The following is a 15,308-nucleotide window of genomic DNA, read 5'->3' as shown; positions in this document are numbered from 1 at the left end:
TACCTTGTGTCAATCACAGAGTCAGTTGTTTCTCTGTCTTCATTGCTACTGCCCCAGTTCAGGTTTTCACTGTAGCTCACCTGGACTGTTACTCTAACAACTTAAGCAGTCTTCTTAATAACATTTTTTTTTCCTTTGCTACTTCCAATCCATTATCCATGGATAACTCTTTCAAAAATGCAAATGGAGTCATGTCATTCCACTGCTTTACTTATTTCAATATCACCTAAGTTTGGCCAATGAATGAAATTTCAGAAAGCTTTGTATGGCATAAAGAAATCTTTTGATGGCCAGTCATCTACTTGCCTTTTAATTTTTTTTCCACCACAGGCCCAGATGAGCCCTACTGTGAGGTCGCACCAATTTTATGATCACTTTATCTATTTTAATTTCTTTTAAACTCTTGTCCTCTATAATGCTATCCCCTGTCCTTACAATAGCCTCAATCTTTAGCCCTCCAAGTGAAATTTTGCTTATCGCTATGATCTGAATGTTTGTACCCACAACCTGCTCCCCACCGAATTTATATGTTGAAACCTAATGCCAGTGTAATGGTACCTGGAGGTGGGGTCTTGGGAAGGAGCTTGGGTCATTGGGGTGGAGCCCTCATGAATGGGATTAGTGTTTTTATGAAAGAGACCCCAGAGAGGCCCCTTGCCCCTTCCATCATGTGAGGATACAGTGAGAAGTAGGCCATCTATGAACCAGAAGTGGGCTTTCACCAGACCTCAACTGGTTACCTGATCTTGGACTTCCAGCTTCCCAAACTGTAAGGAATAAATTTCTGTTGTTTATAAGCTAGCAACTCTGTGGTATTTTGTTATAGCAGGGCAAATGAACAAAGACGCTCATATTTTAAAATGGCTTCAAATAACATTCCCTTGATGAACAACAGCCTTCCCTGAGCCATTCCCTGCCCCCACCAAGTGTAATGACACCATGGAAGACTTTCAAAAATACAAAATTATTTGCTTTGTTCCTTGAAATTTATTAGTTCCTTATTTGCTTGAGGATAAACGTATTAACTTTTAGAATGGTAATCAAAGTATGCCTCTTATTTCTCTCTTCAGGATAATTACTCATTATCATATATAATATATATTTTATTTTTATTATATACAATATTATATATAATATATTTAACATGTATAAATATTAAATATTTCCTTTCACATAGATTTTACCAAAATATATTTTCCAAATCTCTCATCCTTATCAATACTTCCTTGGATTTTTCTCATGCTGTTTTACATGATAAAAAACATTTTCTATCTTTGGGTGGAAAAATTTCAAACTCCAATTTACTTGGAACCTTTTCAATAACTAATTTTCAGAATATGATGGGTAAAGTTGAATAGTACAGAATGGGTCAGTCTTAACACTGATAACAATCCCCCAGAAAATCTCAGTGGCTTACAACAACTTCACTCCTCAAGTCTTTTCTGTGAGCAGCTCAGGGGTGGCTGTTAAATGCCTTTCTATGTATTTTCTCCTTCATTCTAGGACTCAGACTGAAGGGCACACCCTTATTTGAACTCACCTTTTTCCTGGCCAGAGAAAAAAGAACTAAAAAGCTGATGGAAACACACAATAGCTTTTAAAATTGCCTCTTGGCTTCTTTACTCATCACGTCCAGTCACACACATCTGTGGACAAAGCAAAGTCACCGTGGACAAAGCAAGACACACGGACCAACCCAGCATCAATAGGAAGCCCTGCACGTATGATGGCAACGGTCGGTTGAATTCACTGGGGAAACGTTAATGCAATGTGACTCCTTTTACCCCTTAATTAATGTGAAAATTTTATCTCTAGGATTTTTCCCCTTTGAATAAAGGAGTCTTTGCATCTCTAGCCCACCCACGGCAGGACCTGAAACACAAGAGTGTTCGTGAATTGTTTGCTGAATAAATGATTGGATTTTGTTGAGTTTATTTTGTTTTGTTGTTGTTTTTATTTATTTTGTTTAGTTTGTTTGCCTCTTATGAAATACACACCATAAATGTGTTTGATTTGCTATTTGTTATTAGCTGTATCTGGTAAAAAAAAAATGAAATAAAATTTTGATGGTAAAATTTCTGCACATACTGAGTCAACAAGCTGTGAAAAAAAGCCATGATACAAAGTGAAATGCAAGCACCATAGCATTTTGCTTCTGTAATTGTTTTTTGCTGCATCAGTGTTTTCATGCTTTTTTCCATTGTTTTTGCCTTTTGTCCATTAAGCCTGCCATAAATTTTAGGACTAGATCTGTACTTAAGTAGATGGGTAGTTAGACAAAATAAAGCATACTTTCCAGAAAATCTAGAACACCATTTACGGTCTATAGAAGGAAAATAATTCTAATCAAGCTTTTCTTATCACTTAGGATTGTTCAATATGTTCAATAAATGATCACTTAAAGCCTATTTACACGTGCATTTTGACCTTGCAGAGTAAAAAAAAAATATATATATATGAACAGAACAAGTTGATTATAATATTCCCCAAACTTCTGGAGCAACTTCATTTTTGTATGCCTATTTTTCTATCAGTCCGGCCTTCACCATGGGATAGAATTTCCTTCCATCTGATTATATAATTCCATCATTTTTCCTCCAGTAATTTTCATCAGCTGCTTTATCAGTTTTTGCTCATTAACCAACTGAAGTTCAGCTATAAAATCTGAGAAGACCCAGGACCATGTTTATCTTTCTGGCTTAACTGGGAGAAAACAACATTTCTGTGTGACTAGATTTTCACTGTGGTTTTGTTCTAAAATCTTACAAATTTTCTTTCCGAACTGTAACTCCTGTAACACCCATTTCCATTATAGGATCATAAAATACACACACACACACACACACACACACTTTAAAAGAGAAGCTTCTTTTTCTCCTGGGATCTGAGTTAAGTGTTATACCAATGTAATTTATGACTCATAATAGAGGCTACTTTTTTTTTTAATCTTAATGCTGTTGAGTGTAAGCTGGTATGCCTGGGCCTCTGTGAACTGCCAGAGCCATTTCGTCTTGGTTGATTTCCTAAATTGGCTATTTTGTTTCCATCCTTCTAGTACAAAGGAATACCTGTTTGCTTCCCTTCCTAGAAAACTCTCTCTAAACCAGTTTGGTAAACAGGGCATCAGCCTTCTGGGTTCTCAAGAATCCCTGCCTGCTTGCTTTCATCTTCCCTACAACATGACATTAAGTGGCCTCTACAACAGACATTGTGTCTTTGGCATAGCACCTGTCCATTTCAATTGTAAAAATCCTTAGAGCAATTCTCTTGGCAAGAACCAGTCTCAAGGACCTATCACTCATGTTGGCCCACCTTGAACTCATTTCATCCCTGTTATCATTCTGTTAATGTCACCTAATGTGCCTCTAAAACACAACTTTAGCCCTCTGATATTTTTATTAGGTTGAAGAGGCTGGGTTGCTCTCAGAATATGAAGCCTTGCAACCCCTGGGGTCAGAAACTCACCTGCCCCACAAACACGAATAAATTCAGCATCCATAGCAAAACAAGCCCCCCAGATGCAAATTCTCTAGTCCGCGAGCATTCCCAAGATCCACCCCGGTCGATGTGGTGAGTGAGACTCCAGCTGCGCATCTGACAGCCGTTGGAATCGACAGCACTGGTGGCTGGAAGCCAAGCCGAGACAGATGGGACAGCCTTTTTTAGCTACGGTGGGCGTAATGTTGGGAAAGAAGTTCAGTCGCAATCTTCTCTGTCAACAGGTCTGCCCTCAGAAAAGAAGTAAGGCGCGAGCATGAGGATGAAAGATAATTTGACAGTGTCTGTGGGGAAAAGAAACTCTAGCCTTAATAGACAGTATTATAAATATTATAAGAGAGTTATTAGTGGGAGCAGACTGGAAAAAAGCCGCTGGATTGTAGCAGTCAAAAATGTTATAGCCTCAGGCTTGAATATGAGAGTACACAGCTGAAGAAACTCTGCGTCGAACGTTTGTTCTACAGAACCATGGGAGATGGAGAAGAGGAACGGTGTCTTCTGCTAATGACTTGAGGGAGAAGGGTGTCTCATTACTCAGAAGACTTATCCACTATTTGCTTCTTAGGAACAGTAGTGATGATATCTGAGTGACTCTCTTTGACAAGTGTGTGTCTGGTTGAAATATAGGGAAACTGTGGGGGCACGTCTCTCCAGGGGAGAAGGGAACTTGAGAGATCTTAACAGTACCTTCTGGGATAAAGAAAAAAGTCCCCTGGGTCCCTCAGAACACAGCTGTGGGAGGACGAGTGAGAGGACCTTGCATAATTATCTTGCATTGACATTATGCTGACAGGCTTATACACATGTGTGCAGTGATTGATGAGTCACCGTACTAATAGGGGGAGTTCAGCTAGGTCTCAGATACCCTAAGAAAATTCTGCAGGAAAAGAGGAGAAACAAAGTCCTATTCAAGACCACCCTTACACTTAAAAGTTACTAAGCAACTTCAGACAAATTTTCTGCCTTAATCCCTCTTAAGTCTTTCAGGAGTGAAAGACCTTGAAAATGAGTGAGATGCATAAGTCATCTGGGGGCTTCAGTGTGGAGAGGAGGCCATTAAAATGTAGACAGAGCCATGAAAAAAGTTCTCCACTAATAGCATACTTAGTCTGTGGCCTACGTAGGATAACGAGTGCATAGTCACTCAGGTTGCTGTAATACATACATAGTAGGGAAGGATTTAAGGGCTGATGAATTAGGATATAAATTTTTCTTCTGCAATACTAATGTTTGAATTAAAGTGAAAATATTGGCCTATTAAATATAATCGTTTCAGCCATAGTTCTGAAACTGAGGGAAAAAAAGTGATAATTTCAAATGCAAAATTTTAGGAAATGCCATAGAAAAAGAATACCACTGTTCCTTGAGGAACAGTTTTCTTGGAAACAATGTATCCTGAAGTTATTCTTTTCCATTCAAAATGATGTCTTCATGCATGCTGACCTTTCTAGGAAGCTAAACTAACGACATCAGCCACCCCAAATAACTTCTGAAATCCCAGGACCAATAACTGTGTCCAGGGCATCCTCCTTCCATGTCCCCCAGAAGGCCTGTGTCCACAGTCAGCACCTCACAAAATTGTACCAGCAGTCCAGGAATTTTAGCCCACTGCCACTGTCTTCCACTGTCTTCGTGGATCTGTGTTTCATTGCCAAACAGAAAATGCTCCTCCAACTCTTTTTGAGAAAAAAAAAATCTACTCAAAGAATTATCTGTGTCTGGCCGGGAACTTCATTAATTCTCATAAGAGCACATCTTCCACAGAGCTCTATTTTTTTCATAATCAGTGATGTTTATCCTTCATAAATACATGTGTTCCTTCAAAGAGAAGAATAGAATCCTTCATCCATGCCATGGTTTGAGTTGAGGTTTGAGGCTTCCAGGAGCGTGAGAAAGAAAGCGTGAACTTTGGCTTTAACAGACTACATTTTTAGATTTCTAAAAGGTGGGCAGGTGCACGGAGGCAGGTTGCACATCCACCATCATGCAGAGTCCTTTCAATCTGCTAAGATAACATAATTTTGAAAAATATAATTATCCTGTGTAATTTTCATTCGGAGAAGAAAGGAAAATGAGTATAAAAATATTCATTCATATATTCAAGGGCTTATTAAAGTAGAAAAAAATCAAGTGAAGAACCAGTCCTATCACCTGGCTTAGCCAGTTCTTCCCCAATGGCCTACCTTCCTTTCCATCTCAACACCAGTGAGCCTGCAAGCATCTCTGAGTGACTAACACAGGAGCTTTAGCATATTTGTAGTAACATTGGCCATTTCCTGGTGAGCTCTGTGCACCTTGGCGGGGGGGGGGGGGGGGGGGTTAATGGGAAAAGCATTCTCTTTTCTCTTGCTTTCCCAATAGGAGGAAGCCAGAGGGTAAGGAGGGCAGAGAAAGGGGTTTGTCTGAGCTGGGAGGGGAGGGAAGGCATTCAGTTTTCAGGCTTAGGCAAGAAATCTTTACATACTTCTAACTAGCATTCAGGTCACTCTCCAGCCTCTGGATGCACACAGAATTCAAAGCTGGGGACATATTAAAATCACCTCTTGGTCCGAGCCAGCTTGCACAACCTTTCACCCGTGACAACCAGAAGACAATCTGAAGGGGCTCAGGGACATTTTCCTGAAAGCAGGTCTTTTTTGTATTCTAGTAAATACATCCAGTGTACAATGAACATAGAGCAGGATGGGCTTTAAGTGAAGGTGTGGGTTGGAGGCTCTGAGTAGTGCTCTGGTGGTCCCTGGAGGTGGGGAGGGGTCAGGAAAAGGCATAGGAAATATTTGACTAAAAAACATTTTGAATGGTAATGCTCACAACCGAAGCTCACAATTAGGGATCATCATTCAGCTTGTACAGGGCTGTGCTTCAGGGGTGCCACGGATATCGAGTGCAGTGGGAATGGACCTTCCTCAGCCCTACACCACACACCTAATAGCAGAGTAACCAAAATGTGTGAATGTTTAGACATCTGTTCTACAACCCTATCCAGGTTCTCACATGGGAGGAAATTTAGCCAGGTATTCCTGGGACAGAAAGGGCAAGGGCTAAGATAGATGCTTCATTAACCGAGGAAGAGTTGCCCAAGGTTAACAGGGTAATTGAGAAACAGAATACGGCGATGTTTCAATCAGTGTCATTTTCCTGCGAGGATGTGCCCATGGGTGCAGCTGCACTTCTGGTGGTATGGACTGCTGTGTTTGCTGGAGCGACTAAACAATAATCACCATAGTTTAGGAGCTGCCCAAAGCAGGCTGGTGTCCATACTTAGCACAGAGGCTGTGGAACCGTCACACTTTAGTGGACCATATAGGCTTGTGCTAAGAGCTTCCAACACTAATAATGACGGGCCAAAGACAAGGTCTTCACTAAACATTTTATTGAAGTGTATATCATGGTAAAGAGGAAACGTTGTCCCCAGTATTGACTAGTACCGGGTATTGACTAGTACCCCAGTATTGACTAGTCCCCAGTATTGACTAGTACCCCAGTATTGACTAGTACCCAGTATTGACTAGTACCCCAGTATTGACTAGTACTCTTTGACCCTAGTAAAGAGTGATTGCAGATCTGATAGAATTTAAGTTTGAAAAATTAAGTTAGGAGATGCTGCTTTCACCTCAGCATTGTGAAACACATTCATGATTTTCTATTTATTACATCGCTTAATATTTATAACTCCTCGAAGTACCACATATCATTTATTTATTATTATTATTATTATTATTTACAGACGAAGAAATAGAGGCACAGAGAGGTAAATGTATACTCAGTGAACTAGCATAAAAGAAGGCTTCAGGGATGGAGAACCTTCTGTTATTGCATGGAATCGTCTGAGATAAAGTGAAAAATAAATATAAAGTGACTGTTTTAACCAACACAAGGGAAGTACTGGCCCATGGGATTGACAAATCCAACATGAGGGCTTGGTTCAGACAACAGGGTTATTGCAGGGGCTCTACTGATGTCCTCAGGATTCAGTTTCCCTTGATTTCTTGGCTCTGTTCTTTTGAACCTCATTCTCAGGATTCATGTGATAGAAACATGCCTGGCAGCAAGTTCAAAGTGAAATCTTTTCAGGTTCAAATACAGCTGGCAACTCTGGTTTCTACTTCGCAAGAGTCCCTACAAGAGTGTCCCTATTCCTTATTGGCTCTGGTTGGGTCACAGGTTGTTCCTTAAACTAGTCACTGGAGATCGGATGCCTGTTTTTTTTGTTGTTTTTTTTTTCCTGGGTCTTAGTCACATGCCCACCGTTGGACTAAGGGTGAGGGTAGAAGACAAACCCCCTTACACATGAACAGAAACTGAAAAATAGAGGTAATTCCCCTAGAAATGAATTTTGATACTTGTTTTCAAGTATCAGACAAGTATAAAAAGAGGAGACATACTTGTTTTTCACTGTCTCAGTGAGCTGTGCTCCTTTTCAACAGCCACAAAATCCTTAATTGAATTGAACTCTAATGACACCTGACTAACAATCCAGATTCTCTGTCATCTCTCTCCAAACCAAAATTAGATCTCTGGAATCCATGAATCCATGTACAAAGATCACCAAATGTTTAGATTATAAAACAAAATTTCCAGTCATTGCTGCCACCAGTTGGGACTAACTTTTCATCTATAAACAAACCGATGATAGACACAAAATCCAAAATTAGCAGAGGGGAGGAAAATTGAGAGAAATAGAGTTTGAGCAAAATTCAAGTTCTATTGTCACTCACGTTCACCTCTGCAAGTAAAGGAAAGACGTGCCTGGGTTTATGCAGCCCGTCAGGTGCACTTTTCTGGCAACTCAGATAACCTGGCTCTCAGGTGAGTCCACTGCACATCTCAGCGAATGTTACCCAAACATGATAAATGATTATCTGTGAAAGACACCATAATCATGACTTTTACACGTGTACAAAATGCGCATTGTCGCAGGTTTATTTAACTCACTAATTAATGGGAAAACCAGTAAATGTTCCAACTGTTTAAAGGAGAATCCAAAGTACAACACATATATTAGGAACAAATGCTGAAACGAATTTATCAATAGAAGCAAATGAGTCTATCCATAGGGTAATAACCTATTGCATTCTACTGGGCGCAATTAATTTCCATATCTATGGACAAGAATCATTTATATTATTATCTGTTTTATATAACTCACAGAGATGTAAATAGCTCAAAGCTATGAAAGGTAGAGATAACATAGAAGGTGTTTACTATTCCAGAGAGTACATTTTTTGCCAGTTCACTCTTTCACAATATCCAAGGACACTCCAATATGGCCCCAACATATGTGATGGGTGATATGTGATGCCAATGTACTATAACTCTATTACACTGGGAACCAAAAAAGGGAAATCTCTCAATCTCCAAGTCTCACACTTTTTTTTAGTAAAATAGCTTTCCTAGTTTTTGTCTGACTTCCCTTCCCTAGAATTGTACTGTAAATCCATGGAGATTAGACCAAAACAGTATAAGTCAAAACTCTCCCTGCTCACTACAGTATAAGTATCTAAACTACATAATTCTTTAATTATACATTCTGTTATATTCCCTAGTAAGGCTCTTTTTAATAGTTTCTTGCTTTGCAGAAATTTTTTATAAACGTTATTTACTTATTTGTTTTGAGAGAGAAAAGGGGCGGAGGGAGAAGGGTCAGAGACAGAGGGAGGGAGAGAAAGAGTCCCTCTGTTTGACACTCAGCTCAGAGCCCAATGCAAGATTTGATCTCACTACCACAAGATCATGACCTGAGCCAAAATTTAGAGTCAGATGCTTAATCGACTGAGCCACAAAGGCGCCTCTGCAGAATTTGTTTTTAGAAGTCCTTTCAATTACAGTCTGTATACCATATACATTGCATAGTGGCCATATCAACTTATTCCATTCTTTTTCCCCCTGAACTTTCATTGATGGAAAAATATACTCAACATTAACATTAGGAGCTTGTATACTGGCTGAACATGTAATGGCATAAAGTCAACAAGTCTAAGAATTGTTTTTCCAGTTCGATTTGTTGAAATAGGTAATGCCATCTTTCATGACATAACTTGATTTTTCATTTTTAAAAACTACTTTGAATCTTGACCAACAACTCTTTAAAATGTTATCCATTGCAAAAAAAAAAAGGCATTAATATCAATTTTAATCTCTTTTTCCCAGTGATATACAAGGTGATACCACTGGTCCCCATGTTAGAAGAGTAATTAGTAACACCAATGTAAAAGAATTAGATTCTTTAAAGGATGAAACCCATTTCAAGGGACAGTCATGACAATTGTCATAATTATCCACTTCAACTCAGAATTTCTTGTTCATAAGTAATGATCCCTTTAAGAACAGCTTTGACATTTAAAGGGATGAAATTTTGTTATTTCTCCCTAACACATTCAACAAGTTCCCTGAAGCAATTGAGTACTTCCCTAACACTGTTTATATGTCTTTCAATTTGCATAATTATGTTGCTAATGGGATAGTGAACACTATGAACAAGAAATAAATAGATTTCACTTAATAAGTTATTTAAAAAGTCAGTAAGGGTTTTGAGATCTTTTATTCCAAATTAAAGTATGATTTCAGTGTTTTAAATAAACGGAGAATTCTCCCAACTCCATTTGTTAAAGATACCAATGATTTTTAAAGGGAAAGAATTAAAAAATACTGAAATTTATCTGTTTTACAGATGTTTTATCAAATATTAGAGAAATAGCTAATCTCATGCAAGTTGTCTCATAAAACTTGCTACCCAGTTTATTTTGAAGGCTAATATAGCATAGTTTTACGACCGAGTAAAGGTAATACCAAAAAAATCACATATAAATATAGACGCAAGTATGCAAATAAAAAATTAGCTAAGAAAATCCGGCAATATATTTTTTAAATCATATTAAATTATTAGAGTTTATACCAGGAATACAATAATGGTTCAACATAAGCAAAAGTATAAACATACCTCATCACAACAATTTTCTCAGTAGATGTAGGAAAATACATTTTAGGGCATGAGTGTTAATTTATGATTTAAAAATGTCTCAGCAAACAAGAGACTTCCTTAACTGGGTAACAGCTATATGCCAAAAATGTATGCCCAATACTCAATGGGGAAAAATCTGAGGACACCTTTAGGTTGGCTACAAGAAAAAGAATACACATCTTAGAAAAACGTATTTCTTTTTTTTTTTTTTTTACCTTTAAAAAATCCCCCTGGAAATTTGATTGGAAGTTTATTATATTTATATATTAATTGGGGAGTAATTATACCTTTAGGCATTAAGCCATTCCAAATAAATGATAGGCCTGTCTTGTTTTATTTTGAACTTAGCTGTTATTATTTTATGTTATAAAGATACCTTTTATCATTTGTATATAAATCGGTATATGTTAGGAGATACATTGACACTACATGACAATCTTGTTTCTAAAATTTTTTCTCCAATAATTGTTAACAATCATTGGTATTCTTGCCAGGATTAATTATCACCACAGTGGTTATGAAATGATATCTTTCCTAGTACTTCTTTATTTATCAGTTTTTACTCTTATGTACAGAGGGCCTTTCCCCCACCTCTTTATTTTCTGTGCAGCGATTTTTTTCATATTATTTCTATATATGTTAATTCAGTACAATGCTATAATTTGTTTAAATAAAAACTGTTTTCTAAAGAAATGAAGGAGAAAAAAAGATAGGCTTGAACATTTGCCTTTTTATTCCTTTCCTATACCCCTTATCATTGTTAATTTTCATGGTTATATGTCACATGCCTATATTCCCCTTCAAAATTAAACATTTTGAAAGTAAAGATCATCTTTTTAAAAAGAAATTAATGTTTTTGTTATTTATTTTTGAGAGAGAGAGTGAGCAAGGAAGAGGCAGAGAGAAGGAGACACAGAATCCGAAGTAGGCTCCAGGCTCTGAGCTGTCAGCACAAAGCCCCACACTGGGTTCAAACTCATCAACTCTGAGGTCAAGACCTGGGCCAAAGTCTGATGCTCAACCGACTGAGCCACCCAGGCACACCAGAAATAAAGATCATCTTACCTGTTTATACCGTCAGGGAAGACTTGTCACAAGTAAAGCACAGTGGGTGCTCACAGAATACATAATGAATGATTACGTTTCAAAGAGCTTTGATGAATGAATGGACATCATAATAAAAATTCCCACCAACAGGGAGGTAGCAGTATTTTTTTACCTTTGAAATAGTTCCACATTTCTAGTGAACAATAATAGTAGTAACTATATAAAAATTCTAAATAAACACAAAAGGAAAACATGAATTAGAGATTGAAGAAACTAGTCTTATAGAAACCAAGGGCTTGCAACTGGGAAAATCACAAGTACTTAAAAGAAGATTCTTCATAAAAATGTCAGTCGACATAAATTAGTAGGCATAAGACAGCAGAAGAAAGAAAACAAATATTAAAGAGAAACATAAACGGTAGTATTAGAAAGAACAGAGCCTACAGCAAATTGTGCTTCCTAGGCTCACTGATGTAATATAAATATTAACAAAGAAAAAAGAACTATTAGGTTTTGAATTTGCATTTGTCTCTTAAAAACCAATCAAAGAAAAAATATGTAAATTGGACATTAGTAAGAACCCCAAAGTAGATGAAATTGCACTGATGTTATCTGTAAATGTTAAATAAATTCAATTCTCTGGGTCAAGAATTCTGAAACTTTTTTGGTTAGGTCTGGTGAAGCCTATGGATCCCCTTTTTAGAATAGCATTGCTAATAAAATACAAAGGTTACAGAGAAAATGATATAGAAATGTCATCAAATATTTTAAAATATATATGCATGACAGAGTAACAATGTGCTTGTTTGTTAACATGTTAGGTAATAAGAAATATAATTATTACATAGGCAAGGCAAGGTTAATTTTTTTTAAGTAGGCTCAGAGCGTGGAGCCCAACGTGGGGCTTGAACTCACAACCCTGAGATCAAGACCTGAGCTGAGATCAAGACTTGGATGCTTAACTGACTGAGCTACCCAGGTGCCCCTAAATTTTATCTTTTCAGAGCGATCGTTGTGGAAACTATAGGTGCTTATCCTAAATAAGAGCGTGAAACTCAGGAGCGATTTTGACAAAGCAACATGCATGTCATATTGGACAACCAAAATTTTCAACATTTTCTTTGAAAGTTACAAGGCTTGAAAATATCTATTCCCAAGGATTTATTGTTGCAAATGTAATTAAAGCTTCCATGGTTCACCTCATAAGATGAGGACTGACTCCTCTCAAGGAACATCAAAATTCTGCAAGACTTTTTGAATTCCCTATGAGACCATGTGACATCATCATTTGGTGGCTAAATGACCACTGGGCAAAGCATTACCAGAGTCGGCCAGTTGGAAACTGTAAGACTCAGATCACATAAAATAGCTATTTGTTTTTGGTTATAGTTATGAGCATAAATTATATATTCTATAATATATATATTTTAATTATATATGTTAGTATATATAAAAATATATAATTATAAATACACACATGCTCTGTCCTTTGTATTTTATATACGCACAGGTATAATGTGCCAAAAAATATCAATGGTATCTGTTGATACCAATACCACAGGTAATGCTCAATACTAAGAGTTTTTGCCTACATTCGTAATGGAAGACAATGCTAAATTTCCCTTAAGGAAAGTAACCTTACAGATTAGTGAAGATGTAAATAATATTTATTCCATACAAGTTCACAAACATACTAAATTCTATCTTTAACTCCTTGGCAGACCATGGGCCAAGATGAAAATCCCTCTGGCTAGCCCCAGATAATATATTATCCCAGGGTATTGATAGAACTTACACATGTAGTAATAATGATAGTAATAATAATAATGATAGTAATAATAATAACCACAATAGAAATAGAAAACATTTGAGCATATCGCATAGCTTATTAATCTTCACAATAGCACTATGAGAAACGTATAGGTATTACTTTCATTTCACAGCTGAAAGTGACCTTTAGGTGGAATAACTTATCTCAAATCACACCTAAAATTAGTGGAAATCAGAGTCATCAATATCAATATCCATCACGTACACAATGATGAAAACGTGAAACGATATTCAGATGCAGTATGTATGTGTGTTTGTATGAGCCTTTCAATAGGACCTCACACTGAATGTATGTTGGATGACTGGTCACACTGTAGGAAGGCTCGCTGGAGAACTCAGGATGAGAAGAGAAAAAAAAAAACAAAAACATTGCATGAAGACACAGACAAAGGGAGAAGAACCAAGCAACTGAACAACAGGGTGAAAGCTGGTTCTTGAGTCAGGGGTTGTTGGATGATGGCAACAACTCAATACCTTAAAATTACAGGAGACAGGAAGCCAAATGTTCTAACAGCAACATGGGGAGATGAACACTTTCCACACCTTCTGTGGGTCACTCATCTCCTACATGAAAAACACAGGTTCCATCGTTTGGAAAACAAGAGATCGCACTTCCCTGTTGGACCATGACACGATGCTCTTGAGTTGCCCTGACAGTCAGATCAAAATTTCAAGTTTTGGATGAAAGCCTTTTTTGATTTTTTGATTTTTTTTGCTCACTTTCACATAATGTTATTTATCAAAATAAGATAAATATGTAATAACTTTCATAGATTTTTCTACCTACTATATATGTATTTATGGTATTCATTACCAAGATGCTGGATAGCTAAGCATGTGCCACATTCATTAAACATTTCACCACCTGCAGGAGATGTTAAAGAAATTACTCTAAACTTTGATGGAGTCAAAGAAATTACTCTAAACTTTGATGGAGTCACCTGGCTGTCTTCCTAATTTAGGAGTAATATAAAAAGTAATTTGATCATGACCATCACTTGAGCTGGATGTGTAAGGCAATCTTATTTGTTAGGAAAAAAATAATAACTTAATGATAATTATTGTGTAAACAGACAGTACACCAATTTTAACAGCATACGAATGATATGCCTCTCTTGTTAAAACACCTGAACCTAGTTATGGCTCTCTCGTTATCGAATCTCCAAAGACCAAACAAAAATAGTGATGTTTTTCATTATCCTGATTACAACCCACACTAAATAAGAATGTGCCCCAGGATATGCATGATTTGTGATGTTTGAAGTCATTTAGAACCTCAATTTTAAATTCAGAGACCTATAGTTTTGCTGGGAAAAAAGAACAAAAGTAAAAAGATGTGTTCCTTATACATCCCCAAAAGTATTGAATGTGTCTTTTTTTAATAAGTAATCTATTATTCACATATAAAAGAGTGCATGTTAAAATACAAAGGAGAGAGCATATATTTCACACATAGTGAAACACATTTGAGGCATAATGAAAATGAAAATTTTAGACCCACATTTTTCACGGCTAATTTATATACCTAAAAAAATTTCTGCAAATAAAATAAAATGCTTCAAAAATTCAAATTGTTAGAAGAAGACTAGAAAATGGAATTATCTAGAATTATTGCCCCCACAAATATGAGTTGATAAATTACTGGATACACACATTATTTAGTAATGGGTATAATCAGCAAAAGAATTCAATTAAAAAAACTTTTTTTTTGGTTTAAATGATTCAGTCTAGGAATAGGGTCAAAAAGTAAAAAAAAGAAAAGTGAAAGAAAATTCAAACTCATTTGAACACTGATATTTTTAGCCATGTGCATTTATAACTTTTGATGTTATAAAGTAAAAAATAATAAATGTGCTAAATTCCTCTTCTTAAGACTTCAGTCCTAAATCTTCCTCTTCTGGTGACATGCCCTGATCAACTGTATTGCCAGAAATTATCCTTTTCTTAAACACAATCACCTAGAGCTATAGTT

Source organism: Lynx canadensis, chromosome A1, assembly GCF_007474595.2.
Source record: "Lynx canadensis isolate LIC74 chromosome A1, mLynCan4.pri.v2, whole genome shotgun sequence".
NCBI lineage: Eukaryota > Metazoa > Chordata > Mammalia > Carnivora > Felidae > Lynx > Lynx canadensis.
The sequence above is the reverse complement of the archived record's forward strand: the minus strand, read 5'-3'. Positions refer to the sequence as shown.